Raw genomic sequence first — 13,823 nt, forward strand, 5'->3', positions numbered from 1 at the left:
CACTGAGCCAGACACAAAAGGTCCAGATAGACTTTATCGTTCCCCAGTGGAATGCCGGAGGGAAGCAGTTTTGTTTGGTCTTGATATGCCAGGTCGTTCACCGGATAGGAGTCTATCCACCAGAAACTGTTCCACTACCACAGGAGCCAAGATTCCAGCAGAAGAAATAATCCCAAGGTGAGGTGTCCTGAGCCACCTGGAGAGCGATAAAAGGAATGCACTTTATTGAGAAGGTCCTTAAGGACACCCATAGGCTCCTCAGTATTAAACAAAAGTTCTGCATCCATTATCACTCACAGAGCTCAACTTTGTTGAAAGATGCAACCAAAGCCTCGAGACAGCCCCTACTAGGGCCATTCTCGAGCAAGGATGGAAAGGGGTGCAACATCTCTCCTTCATGGGCAGCACGGTGGTTAGCACTGCGGCTTCACAGTGCCAGGGACCTGGGTTCAATTCTGGTCTCATGTCACTCTGTGGAGTTTTCACATTCTACCCGTGTCTGCGTGGACTTCCTCCGGGTGCTCCGGTTTCCTCCCACAGTCCAAAAATGTGTAGGTTAGGTTAATAGGCCATGGCAAATTGACCCTACTGTCAGAGATTAGCAGGGTAAGTATGTGGGGTTACAGGAATAAGGTCTGGGTGGGATTGTGGTCAGAGCAGACTTAATGGGCTAAATGGCCTCCTTCTGTACTGTAGGGATTCTATGATTCCATGTCATCCTCACGAGAATGAGGGCCACCAATAGTGAAGAGATTAGATTCTCCCCATTTGAGCTGATGATGGGCAGAGTTATGCAGCTGCCAGAAGGAGTTATTACAGGAAGTACAGACCTGAGCTGTGTCAAAGGGGTAATCTGGGACTACATCAGGGAAGTTAGCAAACACTGCACGATCTTAAGGGACAAATTGCTGCCCAGCAAAAAGTTAGGGATTTGGAACTAGAACAGGCAGACATCAAAGGAACAATGCCAAAACCTGGAACAAAGGTTATGATCAGTCGACAGACTAAAGGCCATGGACTGACCCTGATTTGGGACAGACCCTACACAGTAATAACTGTTCAGGATGCATGTGTTTTAATTGATGAAAATGGTGAAGGGAAATGGAGAGATTTGATGCAGTTAAAACCATATTCTAACTGATCTATTTTCTCTCTCTTTGCAGTATTATTTTCTTAACTTACTCATAGTCCAGTGGTGCACCCGATACATTTCTTTTCACAGAACATGGGCTCCCAACACTTAATTCTACACCATCTCATGAGGGACTTCATCCTCCATGTCGCAAGTGCAATGACCAACCACATAGCACTGAGGGTATCAGGAGCAATTGTCAATACTATTGCTTATTAAATGTTTTTTGTTGGTCTGTTCCACGGGAGAATGTCACATGGAATGGATTGTTATGGGTTCAAAACCTTTTTGTGTTAAAACTCCGAGTTGTATGTCTCTGTATATGCCTTCGTGTTTATGCTCAGCATTCTAATGTTTCTAGTTGTTGGGACTGTTCTCCTGTTCCAACTCACTGAGGATGCTCCCCATTAAGGCCTGTAGCCCTTTTAACCGAACAGACAGAACACTGGTAGGGGAGGCAGTGGTGCAGGGGTATTGTCACTAGAATAGCACCCAGAGACCCAGGGTAATACTCTGAAGGATCCAAGTTCAAGTCCCACCACCTCAAATGGTGAATTCAGTAAGAAGTCTGGAATTAAAAGTCTAACGATGACCATGAAATCATTGTTGTAAAAGCCATCCGGATCACAAATGTCCTTTAGGAAAGGAAATCTTCCAGCCTTCCCTGGTCTGGCCTGCATGTGACTCCACAACCACAGAATGTAGTTGTCTCTCAAATGCCCTCTGAAATGGAGGCTAGCTAGGGATGGGCAATAAACGCTGAGTACAGCCAGTGATGCTCACATCCCATAGAAATGAATAAATAAAATATGTAGGTAAAATTCCTACCCATATTTTCAGACATGCTTAATTGCCTTTACTGATAAGCCACAAAGGTGGGCACAGTAAGTAGTCTCACAACACCAGGTTAAAGTCCAACAGGTCTATTTGGTGGCACGAGCTTTCAGAGCATTGCTCCTTCATCAGGTGAGCATTCATCACCTGATGAAGGGGCAATGTTCCTAAAGCTCGTGCTACCAAATAAACGTGTTGGACTTTAACCTGGTGTTGTGAGACTACTTACTGTGCCTACTCCAGTCCAACGCCAGCAACTCCACATCAAAAGGTGGGAGTCAACAGGATATTTTTTGCCCGCCTTCATATCCTGGTTCCAACTTCTTTACAATGTCTCTCACTTTCCACCAGCTATCCACCTAACTTCCACTCCGAATGGCAGTATTTATTTTCTCAATAGCTCCCTGGTCCCCAGTCGAGGATAGTGGGATGGAGCCGTTGGAATAGGACATCCGATCTTTCACACAGTAACAGCCCTGTCCTTGGGTCTTTTGTTAACCTCTGTCACACCACCCTTTGATTGATACGACGTCTCCAAGCCACCCATATGGTATGGTTTAAGGGCATATAATGACACGTACTTTATCTGTGGCCATAAAGACTACTTTTCTCTGCCCAAGGCTGGCAGGGATCCTGTTACCTGGGTTTCGTGAGCCCCTTGGTCTACCATTCACATGTGCTCCCCTGCAGACCAATTAGGCTCAAATGCTCCGTTTCAGAGACGAGGGGAAGCCATCGCTTTCCCCTCATATGGTGCAGGCATCCCAACTGGCGAAATGATCAACCTCTATCCTGGAGAAGGTGGCTAAGGAAACAGCAAACGGTTTATCAGATATCAATGACAAACTTGCAGCCATCATGACACTTGTCCTGCAGAACTGTATGGCCTTGGATTACCTTTTGGCTAAAAAAGGGGGCACATGAGCATTAATTGGTTCTGAGGGCTGCATTTACATAACTGACAGTTTGGAGTCAATTGCTAACTTGGCAGATTACATTAAGGAGGAAGCTAAGAAACACCATCAGGATCCCCCTTTCACCCTCTAGGGTGAGCCACAGGTGGCTGGGCTCATTGTGGACCAAATTCTCCAAGATTTTATTGCCATTGTCTTGGTGCTTGCCCTCATTCTCATCCTTTTCAATTGCTTTAAATGTTCTTGTGCCCGATTCTGCTCCCCGCCCCCTGTTCCTGTTATGGCTTATGGTGATGTCTTTGTCAGCCGGGTGTAGGTGTTGGCCTACCTTGGGCTTAGCCAAGGACCAAGGGGGGGGATTTGTTCGGGAACATAAAAAACTTTAATGGTTAAAGGGGAGACATAATTGTGTTAGGAGACAGACCAGTAGTCAGATGTGACAAGTCTCTCTCATAATCAGGAAAAGGTACCAAAATAAAGAACAATGTGGGAGAAATGTAGTCTCAAGAACAGAAAGTCATATAAAGGGTCAACCTGTGTCATGCTTGGAGCAAAGGAGAACTGGTTATGTAAGGAGTTGGGAGAATGAGTATGCAACTTCTGTAAACATATAAATGTGGCTCACAAACTCATGTACTTTGAAAAGTACGTTAGAAAAGTTTTGAGTGCTACTCCCCTACTTGCAATCTTGAATAAACCGTCTCATTCGAGAAGTCACCCTGCATCGAGTCCATTGTCTTCTTACCAGTAAACTGATCTGACTGTCGTCCTCCTTCAGTACTGTATTCACTTGAAACTTCTAACAGTGAAATTCAGTATCTTTGACACCAAAACAGGATCCATGATGCTAAAAATCACAGGTGCTAAGTAGCAACTTCACCACCGACTGCCTGGCCTGACCTGCACCAAATGCTATCGTGGTGAGGGCATTAGGGGCCTTTACCAGCGGTGTGCAAAGTAGACAGCTGCTGACATCAGTCAGATGATTTGATGCCAGTATTGCCCTTTTGGACCTCCACTGCTCAAGCTAACACCCTCTCAACCTCACTCGGCTGAACAGTCATTTAACAGTAGGATGACTTCCTAACACTGCTATTTAAACTTGTAAATTAGTTGCTGATTACATTCCACTGGCTCTGTGAGATTGTGAAAATGCTGGGTGTTTGGAGCAGTTGGTCACAGTTGAAGTTTGCAGGTGTAGAAGGCTTTGATTATGATGGCTAGTGGCTTCAGCATGATTTGGACAGGCTGAGTGTGCAGGCTTATGCATGGCAGACATAGTATAATCTGGTGAAATGTGAGGTTATCCACTTTGGTGGCAATAATAGGAAGACAGATTATAACTTGAATGGGTGTAAATTGAGAGAGGTGGATATGCAATGCGACCTTGGTGTCCTTGTGTATCAGTTGCTGAAAGTAAGTGCACAGGTACAGCAGACAGTAAAGAAGGCAAATGGTATGTTGGCCTTCATAGCGAGAGCATTTGAGTATAGAGCTAGGGATGTTTTGCTGCAATTGTGTAGATCAATAGTGAGGCCACATGTGGAGTATTGTGTGCCGTTTTGGTGAACTTTGAGGAAGGATGTCCTTGCTATAGAGGGATTACAGCAAAGATTTACCAGGCTGATTCCTGGGGTGACAGGTCTGAGGAGAGACTAAGTCGGTTAGGGTTATATTCACTGGAGTTTAGAAGACTGAGAAAGGATCAGGGGAGTGCAGAACTAGGGGTCATAGTTTCAGGATAAGAGATAAAGCTTGTAGAACTGAGGTGAAGAGAAATGTCTTCACTCAGGGTGGTGAATGTGTGGAATTCACTACCACAGAATGTAGTGCCCGGTTTCTCACCTCTCACGATTTTACAGGAGTCAGATTTCCAGCAAGAGACTGAATAAAATATTTAAATATATTTAAATGATACTTTACATGTGATTAGCAAGCCCATGCTCAATCGTCCAGGCTCACTTGCCTTCATGGCCTCGTCGAGAGGAGTTCTCTCCAGCGAGGAGAGCACCTGCTCCACATCAACAGGGGACAGTCGTGTTGCTCTCACTAGTAGAACCGGAGGACATTGAGGCCCCCTAAGGGAGGCCAAGGGCAGGGAGGATGCCCACTGGGTAGTGCTAATCTGGCAATGCCAGCTTAGAATCTTGGCACCAAGCTTGACACCTCAGCAATGCCCACCAGGCACCTTGGCACTGCCCACTGGATAGTGCCAGCAGGTGGGGCCTACAGGTCTGGGCTTATGGGGGCAGGGCCTAAAGAGACAGAGTCCGAAGGGATAGTGACTCGGGGTTGGGATCTGAAGGAATGGAGTTTATTGAGGAATTGAGTGGTTGGAATGGGTGGGGCTTACGGGTTGGGGCCAGGCTGGGGTGGCCCAATCAAGGAGTGGGGAGATCCCATGGCAGCTGTCACTCTGAAGGTCCAATCAGTGGGGTGAGGGAAAAGGGGCCCACTGCCACTCTGCAAGTGATCGGTGGGGTGAAGCGGGGGGTGGAGGGTGGGGGGGCGCTCACTGCCACTCTTCAGATGCTCAGTGAAGTGAGGGAGGGGAGCCTGCTGCTACTCTGAAGGCAAATCGATATGGGGTGGTGGGGGTCACATGATCAGTCTGAGCCATGTGGGGACAGCAGGAGTGATATTTCTGGGTGACATGAGGCTTGCAGTTGACTGAGAGCCCCTGCAATTGTGGGGAAATGCTTTGTTCAGGCTGGCTGCAACAGCAGAGGCATGACAGCTCTCTCTCTCTCTGTCAGACCTCTCCTGTTGCTATTCTGCAATGCAGACAGAGGTCTGCACAATAACTCCCTCTGCAGCCTGGCTGGTGAAATAAGCCCCATCCACTGCGTGTAGCAGATAGAAATGGTCTAGTGATTTCTGCATGCACTATGTACACAAGATTGGGTGTAAAAGCCCACCCAAAAAACAACTCTCTCATTTTCACACTAGCTGGACACTTAGAACTATTCTGTAAAATTCCACCCAATAGATCTCAGCTACAGACAATAAGAACTTCCATGGAATGACAAAACCAAAGTGGTTATCTTTAAAGATCTGTCAATGTTTGACTGACAGGTGCACCCATTTTTCAAACACTGGATACAGTGTTTTTGAAGCTCCTTTATGCTGAATGTTCCAGTACGGTCTTTATCTCCACTAAAAATATCACACGTTTACTCAGAGCAGGGTGTGCATCTTTTAAATTGGCAGTGTATTTTCATAAGTGAAATACATAGGCTTAAGCACAATTCTGTGCAGTAACCCCTGCTCCTGGCCTTAGATCTATGCCCTCAGTGAAGGGGCCAGTCACCCAAGGGTAAAATTCCTTCCTATCTACCCCTTGGGCAGCACGGTGGCACAGTGGCTAGCAATGCTGCCTCACAGCATCAGGGACCCAAGTTCAATTCTGGCCTCAGGTCACTGTCTGTGTGGAGTTTGCATGTTCTCCTTGTGTCTGCGTGGGTGTCCTCCAGGTGCTCTGGTTTCCTCCCACAGTCCAAAGATGTGTGGGTTAGGTTGATTGGCTATGAGAAATTGACCCTAGTGTCAGGGGATTAGCAGGGTAAATTTATGGGAATAGGGCTGGGAGAGGATTGTGCAGACTCGATGGGGCAAATAGTCTCCTCCTGCATTGTAGGGATTCTGTGATTTTATGACCTATAGCCCTCATAATTCTATAGACTTCAATGAGTTCTCCCCCCAGCCTCTCTGCTCTAGGGAAAACAACCCCAGCCTGTCCAGCCACTCCTCATAGCTGAAATGCTCCAGCCCAGGGAACATCCTGGTGAATCTTATCTGCATACTTGAGTGAAATCACATCCCCCCTATGATGTGGAGACCAGAACTGCACATGTACTCTCACTGAGGCCTAATAAGCATTTTATACAACTCCACCATAACTTTAAATTCAAGAGGCAAATATCACATATGCTTTCTGAACCACCTTATCTACCTGTCCTGCTGGAACTGGAGAGGGGAGAAAGAGTCAGAGAAGCAGAGGATACATTTTACTGGAGAATAAAGGTGATGGAAAGATTCAAAACATAGAGTTTCTGAAAAACTGCAAGTGACTCATTGTCTAATAATGAATTAAAAGTACAACAACTATAGCACCTTCGGCAGTGAAAAATCCAGAATGCTTCATAGAGATGCAGGAAACAAATGCTGTGTTGGAGAGGGGTCAAATAAACAGGGTTTAAGATGTGGAGAGGCAGAGCAAGTAGATTATTTTGATAGATCCTTTATTAACAGGCCCTGTAATAGTCCAAATAAGGCTGTTCACCCCCAGCTCGATTGCTCCCTTTCCCAGCAGTCTGCACTGACCATGAGCTAGATTCTGGGGTCACTGATACATTCATTGGGTGGCAGTGGGGTGAAATTCTCCACCTATCCAGTCACTGCAGTGCTGAGCCAGACAGTATCCAGAACATAAAATACTCAACTCCTTATACAGACAAACAGGATGAATGCAGAGTGGCACAGTGGTCAGCACTGCTGCCTCACAGCATTGGGGACCTGTGTTCAATTCTGGCCTCCATTCTCTGTCTAGAGTTAGCACATTCTCTGCGTGGGTTTTCTCTGGGCGTTCTGATTTCCTCCCACAGTCCAAAGGGTGTTTCATCAAACCCACACCCAAACTGCTGGGGCTGCTGGACAGATAAACAGCCTTCAGGAAACAAACGTGACGTTTGGAAAGTGAAAGTCCCAAAGGCCGAATCAGATCTCACGGAAATGAAAGCAGCACTCACTCTTCCTGCCAGACTCTCCAACTCCTGCTTTCTCGAGATGAGGTTTGTTACTTTTCACAGCGAAACCACAAAAAAGTCAAAACAGAGCAGGCTGACCATGACTCAGCACCACCACCGTAAATATAGTCATAGCGGTTTACAGCATGGAAACAGGCCCTTTGGCCCAATCTGTCCATGCCGCCCTTATTTTTAAATCCCTAAGCTAGTTCCAATTGCCCGTGTTTGGCCCATATCCCTCTATACCCATCCTACCCATGTAATTGTCTAAATGCTTTTTAAAAGACAAAATTGTACTTGCCTCTACCACCACCTCTGGCAGCTGGTTCTGGATACTCACCACCCTCCATGTGAAAAAATTGCCCCTCTGAACACTTTTGTATCTCTCCCCTCTCACCTTAAGCCTATGCCCTCTAGTTTTAGACTCCTACCTTTGGGAAAACATATTGACTATCTCGTTTCTCATTATTGTATAGACCTGTATAAGATCACCTCTCAGCCTATGATCCAGAGAAAAAAGTCCCAGTCTATCCAGCCTCTCCTTATAACTCAAGTCATCAGGTCCCCATAGCATCCTAGTGAATCTTTTCTGCCCTTTTTCTAGTTTCTATAATAGGATGACCAGAACTGCATAGTATTCCAAATGTGGCTGATCATTTCTCAACAGGAAATGCTAAAGTAAACCTTAACATACAAATAACATTATAATACCAAAAAATACAGGACAGCATAGTGGTTAGCACTGCACCCTCACTGCACCAGGGACCTGGGCTCAATTCTGGCCTTGGGTCACTGTCTGTGTGGAGTTTGCACATTCTCCCCGTGTCTGGGTGACTTTCCGCCTGGTGCTTCAGTTTCCTCCCACAGTCCAAATATGTGCTTGTGGTTGATTGGCCATGTTAAACTAACCCTCATGTTAGGGGATTAGCAGAGTAAATATGTGGGGTTACAGGAATAGGGCCTGGGTGGGATTGAGGTTGGTGCAGACTCGATGGGCCAAATGATCTCCTGCACTGTAGATACTCCATGATTCTAAAAAAAAAAGTACATTATAATATGGGGAGGCTGTGGTATGAGGGATTATCACTAGACAAGTAAGTTAGAAACCCTGCATAATGCTCAGGGGGCTAACAACAGATGAAATTTTAATTCAATAAAATTCTGGAGGTCCAAAATAATAATGGCCATGAAAGCATTGTACAAATCTATCTGGTTCACTAATGCCCTTTAGGGAAGGAAATTTGATCTATCCTTACCTAGTCTGGCCTACATATGACTCCAGGCCTACAGCAGTGTAGTTGACTCTTAGATGTATTCTGGCATGGCAATAACTGCTGGCCCATCCAGTGACACCCTCATCCCCATAACAAATAATGAAAAAAAACAAACTTTCAAAGAAAGCTAGCAAAAATGGTCCTCGATTTCAAAATCTAGGGATGGGCTCAGAAGAATAAAGCCTCGCATAGATACCTGTGCCATCACTGCAGTGAGAGGTTCTCCAAAAGCTGGGGGTGAAGCTGCCCCTAGTGCACTCCTTTTGTGCAGTCGAGGGGAGACAGGACAAGCTCATCCCAAGGGTGGGCCACCTGATGGAGGAGCAGCACTCCGAAAGCTAGTGGTGTTTGCTACTAAATAAACCTGTTGGACTTTAACCTGGTGCAGTGTTAAAAAGTGGAAGCCCAGGCAGACTCATGTCACAAGGGAGGAGGTGGCCAAGGGGACATTGCAGTGTGGACACCGTGAACAGGACCTGGTCACAGTGCCACAAAAGATTCAGTGGCCTCAAGAGGTCAGCAATGGTGAATATGAGCAATATTGGATACAGGTCTAAGCAGGTGAACGCAGTGGCTTTTCAAGATTAGTTGCTCATCCCAAGTTGCATGTTTTCACAAGGACACAGCTGTCCTGAACCATGCCATTGTGCATTCCTTACTGTTATAATTTTAAACTGCAATGGTTGACAAGATGACCTCTGACACCTGAACAGAGTCTTCAGTCACACTAATCCAATGAAGGGGTTGGGACAGGGCACGTGACAGTTTGAGATTGTTCATAACTTTCTGTAAAATGTAAAAAAGCAGCACAGTGGCACAGCCAGTGGTGCTGCTGTCTCAGTGTGAATGATGTGGATATGCTGGCGTTGGACTGGGGTAAACACAGTAAGAAGTCTGTCAACAGCAGGTTTAAGTCCAACTGATTTATTTGATAGTAAACTCGTGCTTTTGAAGTTTACCTCTGTCAGGTGAGCGAAGAGTTGAGGCCTCAGTGCCAGGGATCCAGATTTGGATCAGGCATTGGGTGACTGTGTGGAGTATACACATTCGCCCCATTTGGGTGGGTTTCCTCTGGGTGCTCCAATTTCCTCTCAGTCCAAAGATGTGCAGGTTAGGTGCACTAACCCAAACAGGAGTGTGATGACTAGGGAAATCTCAGTAACTTAATTGCTGTGTTAATATAAGCCTTATCTTTGGCTAATAAATAAACTTGAAGTTTTAACTTTAGGTTAGGTGGGTTGACCACTGTAAATTGCCCCTTAATATCCTAAGATGTGTAGGTTAGTTGGATAAGCCATGGTAAATGGGATGGGGGAAAAGAGAACCTGGGTAAGATATTCTGTCAGGGAGTCAGTGCAGACTCAATGGGCCAAATGGCCTCTTCTCTATTGTCAGGATTCTATGATTAAAAATGTGACCAGTTTGGTAACTGTAATAAAGATTAGAAGTCATTGTGTAATTGATGTTCTTAATGAATATCTTCACCAAACATATTAAACATGTAATGTTGAAGGCCCTGAACCAAGAGCCCCTTGATCAAGGATCCCTGCTGGTTCAGGGAAAAGGCCATCAGTTCCATAACACAGCATCTTGTGGGCAGCCTGCTCAGCTGATCTCAGATAGATGTACGATTCTGCACCTTGGATCCTGTTCTCAGAGGTGATGCAAAGCGAGTAGGTCTGAGCACAGCTCAGGAGTTGGTGCAGATGGGAATTCTCATCCCAGGGCCCCTCAGAGGTTGGGTTGAGGGCGAAATAGAGCAGCTCCGAGTTATTGCTGCACTCGATTGCAAAGATCCTTTTGGCCCATTCCCTGTACAGCGCCGGTCCCAGTGACTGGGCCATCTGGAAGCACAGTAAGAAGTCTCACTTCTTGGTTAGAGTCTCACTAGTTACAGTCCAACCAGTTTATTTGATAGTCATCTTACAAGCTTTCGGGAATGGTGTTCCTTTGCCAGGTGTGTGGAAGGTTCTGATCAGAGAAGGGCATATAAAGTCACACGCAGTTTACAGATCTGGAAGCTGTAGCGGACATTCATTGTGGCTGCAGTGAGTGGAGAGTACAGCCCCTGACTCAGCTCCCCAGCCAAAGGACACTTCATCAAACCCCACACCCAAACTGCTGGGGCTGCCAGACTGGTAAACAGCCTCCAGGAAACTAACACAATGTTTGGAAACTGAAAGTCCCAAAGGCCAAATCAGATCTCAAGGAAATGAAAGTGGCACTCACTCTTCCTGCCAGACTCTCCAACTCCTGCTTTCTAGAAATGGGGTTTGTCACTTTTCACAGCAAAACCACAAAAAAAGTCAAAACAGAGCAGGCTGACCATGCCTCAGCACCACAGCTGTAATTCTGGTCATTTCTCAACAGGAAATGCCAAAGCAAACCTTAATAACATACAAATAACATTATAATACCAAAAAACACAATTACAATATGGTGCTGGCTTCTTGACTGCCATGGGAGTGCATGATCAACCATGATCATATTAAATAGTGGTGCAAATTAAAAGGATAGGTTTATAGGAATTTTATAGTTCATTAAAAATTAAATTAATTAGAGTGAACATGGAGAGGATGTTTTCACTAGTGGGAGAGACTAGAAAGCAAGAGTAAAACATCAGAGTGAAGGAATGCTCCTTTAAAACTGAGATGAGGGGGGATTTCTTCAGCCAGAGGGTTGTGAACCAATGGTACACATTGCCACAGAGGACTGTGGAAGCCAGGTCATTGAGTCTTTAAGACAGATAGATAGGTTCTTGATCAATAAGGGGGATCAGGAGTTATGGGGAGAAGGCAGGAGAATGGTAGCAAGAATCATATCAGCCACGATTGAATGGCAGAGCAGACTCAATGGGCTGAATGGCCTAATTTTGTTCCTATATCTTATAGTCTTACGGTCTAAAACTGAGGAGTATGCAGTTAGCTGTTCCTTGGTTGGTCTCGATGCAGTGATTCCATGTTATGTCCATATTGTTCAGCAGTCTTCTGGTGACTAATTGCATGGAGCAGATTTCCACATTATTTCTTCACCAAAGTTCTATACAACTCAAACATGGCCTCTGTTTTTGTAATTTGTACTGATTGTACAAAGCGAGTGTGCCATATATCTTTTTCACCACACTATTAACCTGCCTTTCCACCTTCAGAAGTTTATGGACAAACATGTGTCCTTGTTCTTCAGAACTTCCCAGGGTCAAACCATTCATACTAATACCTCCTTGTCAAATTACTCCTTCCAAAGTATATCACCTCACTTTTCAGGGGAAAATTCCATCTGCCACTTATCTGCCTGTTTGACCAGGTCATCTATATCTTCCTGTAACCCAAGATACAACTTCTGTTAATTACCCAGCCAGCTTGTGTGTCATTGGCAAACTTACTGACTCTACCCCTACATAGTCATTCATATAAAATTTATATAGAACTAGAGGAAGAAATAGTTCTTGTGAATTCTACAGTGTGAGAGACAAAACAGTGAGAAAGATAAAAGAGCCCATTGTCATTTTAATACAGTTTTGTAACATCTAAAGCTGAAACTTCAGTTGAGGAGATTGCACATAATGTCCATTTCTTTCTTTTCTTCTTTCTCAAAGCCTTTTCATCTTGCACTAAATCAGAACAAGAATACACATGTAAAGGGAACCACAATTTCTACTTCATGAGAAGAGAGAGTGCTAATTGATTGGCAAGTTGATTGACGTTGGTGTCTATGGCCAGCCAAGAATTCAATCTTCCAGTTTTTGGACCATAGGCTTAAGGCATCTCAAATGCATATGTGGTGAAATGGTGTGACAACAATAATCTCTCCCTCAACGTTAATAAAATGAAGGGGATAGCCATCAACTTCAGAAAGCATAATGGGGACATGCCCCTGGCTACCTCAATGGGGATGAAGTGAAAATTCAAGAACTTCAAGTTTCTAGGTGTCCAGATCACCAACAAGCTGCCTGGTTCCCCATGCTGATGTTTTGTCAAGAGAGCCCACCAATGCCTCTACTTTCTCAGGAGGTTAAGGAAATTGGGCATGTCCACTACAACTCAATTTTTAGAGGCAAAATAGAAAACATTTTTCCAAATGTATCAGTGGTTTTGCTCCTGTTGTGACCAAGACAGCAAGAAACTACAAAGGGTTGTGAATGTAGTGTAGTCCATCACACAAACTAGCCTCCCATCTATCATGCTGCCTTGGAAAAAGCAGCCAGCATAATCAAGGACCCCTTGCACCTTCTTCCTAGTAGGAAAAAGATACAAAAGTTTGAGATTATGTACCAACTAAGTCAATAACAGCTTCTTCCCTACTGCTATCAGACTTTTGAATGAACCTATTTTATGTTAACTTGATATTTCTCTCCACCCTAGATACCACAGTAACACTGCATTCTGCACTCTCTCCATTCTTTCTCTCCTATGTGCTCTGTGAATGGTATGCTTTCTGTATAACATGCAAATACTTTGTATAAATGGGACAATAATAAAATCAAAAATATCCATTTTTTAATTGCTCCATTCAAAAATTAAATGGATCACCTCAAAGGAAAGAGCTCCTCCTTACATGTGAAATGGAACCTTGTCACAATACATGAAAGTGACAGACAGCATCATTTAATCAGGTTATATTTTAGATTATTTGATTTGACCTCTTGTATTGAAAAGGTTCAAACATCATTCAGACAGCATAAGGATGAAGGGCCACTTAACTCAGGTAATAGGAAATGCAAATTAAAATAATTGGCTGCACAAATGCTTTTATGGAGCAGCAAACTGACTCCCCTTTAATGAGTTTGAGTCAAAAGTTGTGTATAATTCATGAGATACAATCAATATTATGTCATCCCATTGTCTATTGTGTCATCTAGCTTACCTCTGTTTACTTAACAAATGGATTGCTTTGCAAGGCAATTTACCAAATGAGAATGTTTATT

This window comes from Carcharhinus amblyrhynchos, chromosome 7, assembly GCF_965287045.1.
Source record: "Carcharhinus amblyrhynchos chromosome 7, sCarAmb.v2.hapA, whole genome shotgun sequence".
Lineage (NCBI taxonomy): Eukaryota > Metazoa > Chordata > Chondrichthyes > Carcharhiniformes > Carcharhinidae > Carcharhinus > Carcharhinus amblyrhynchos.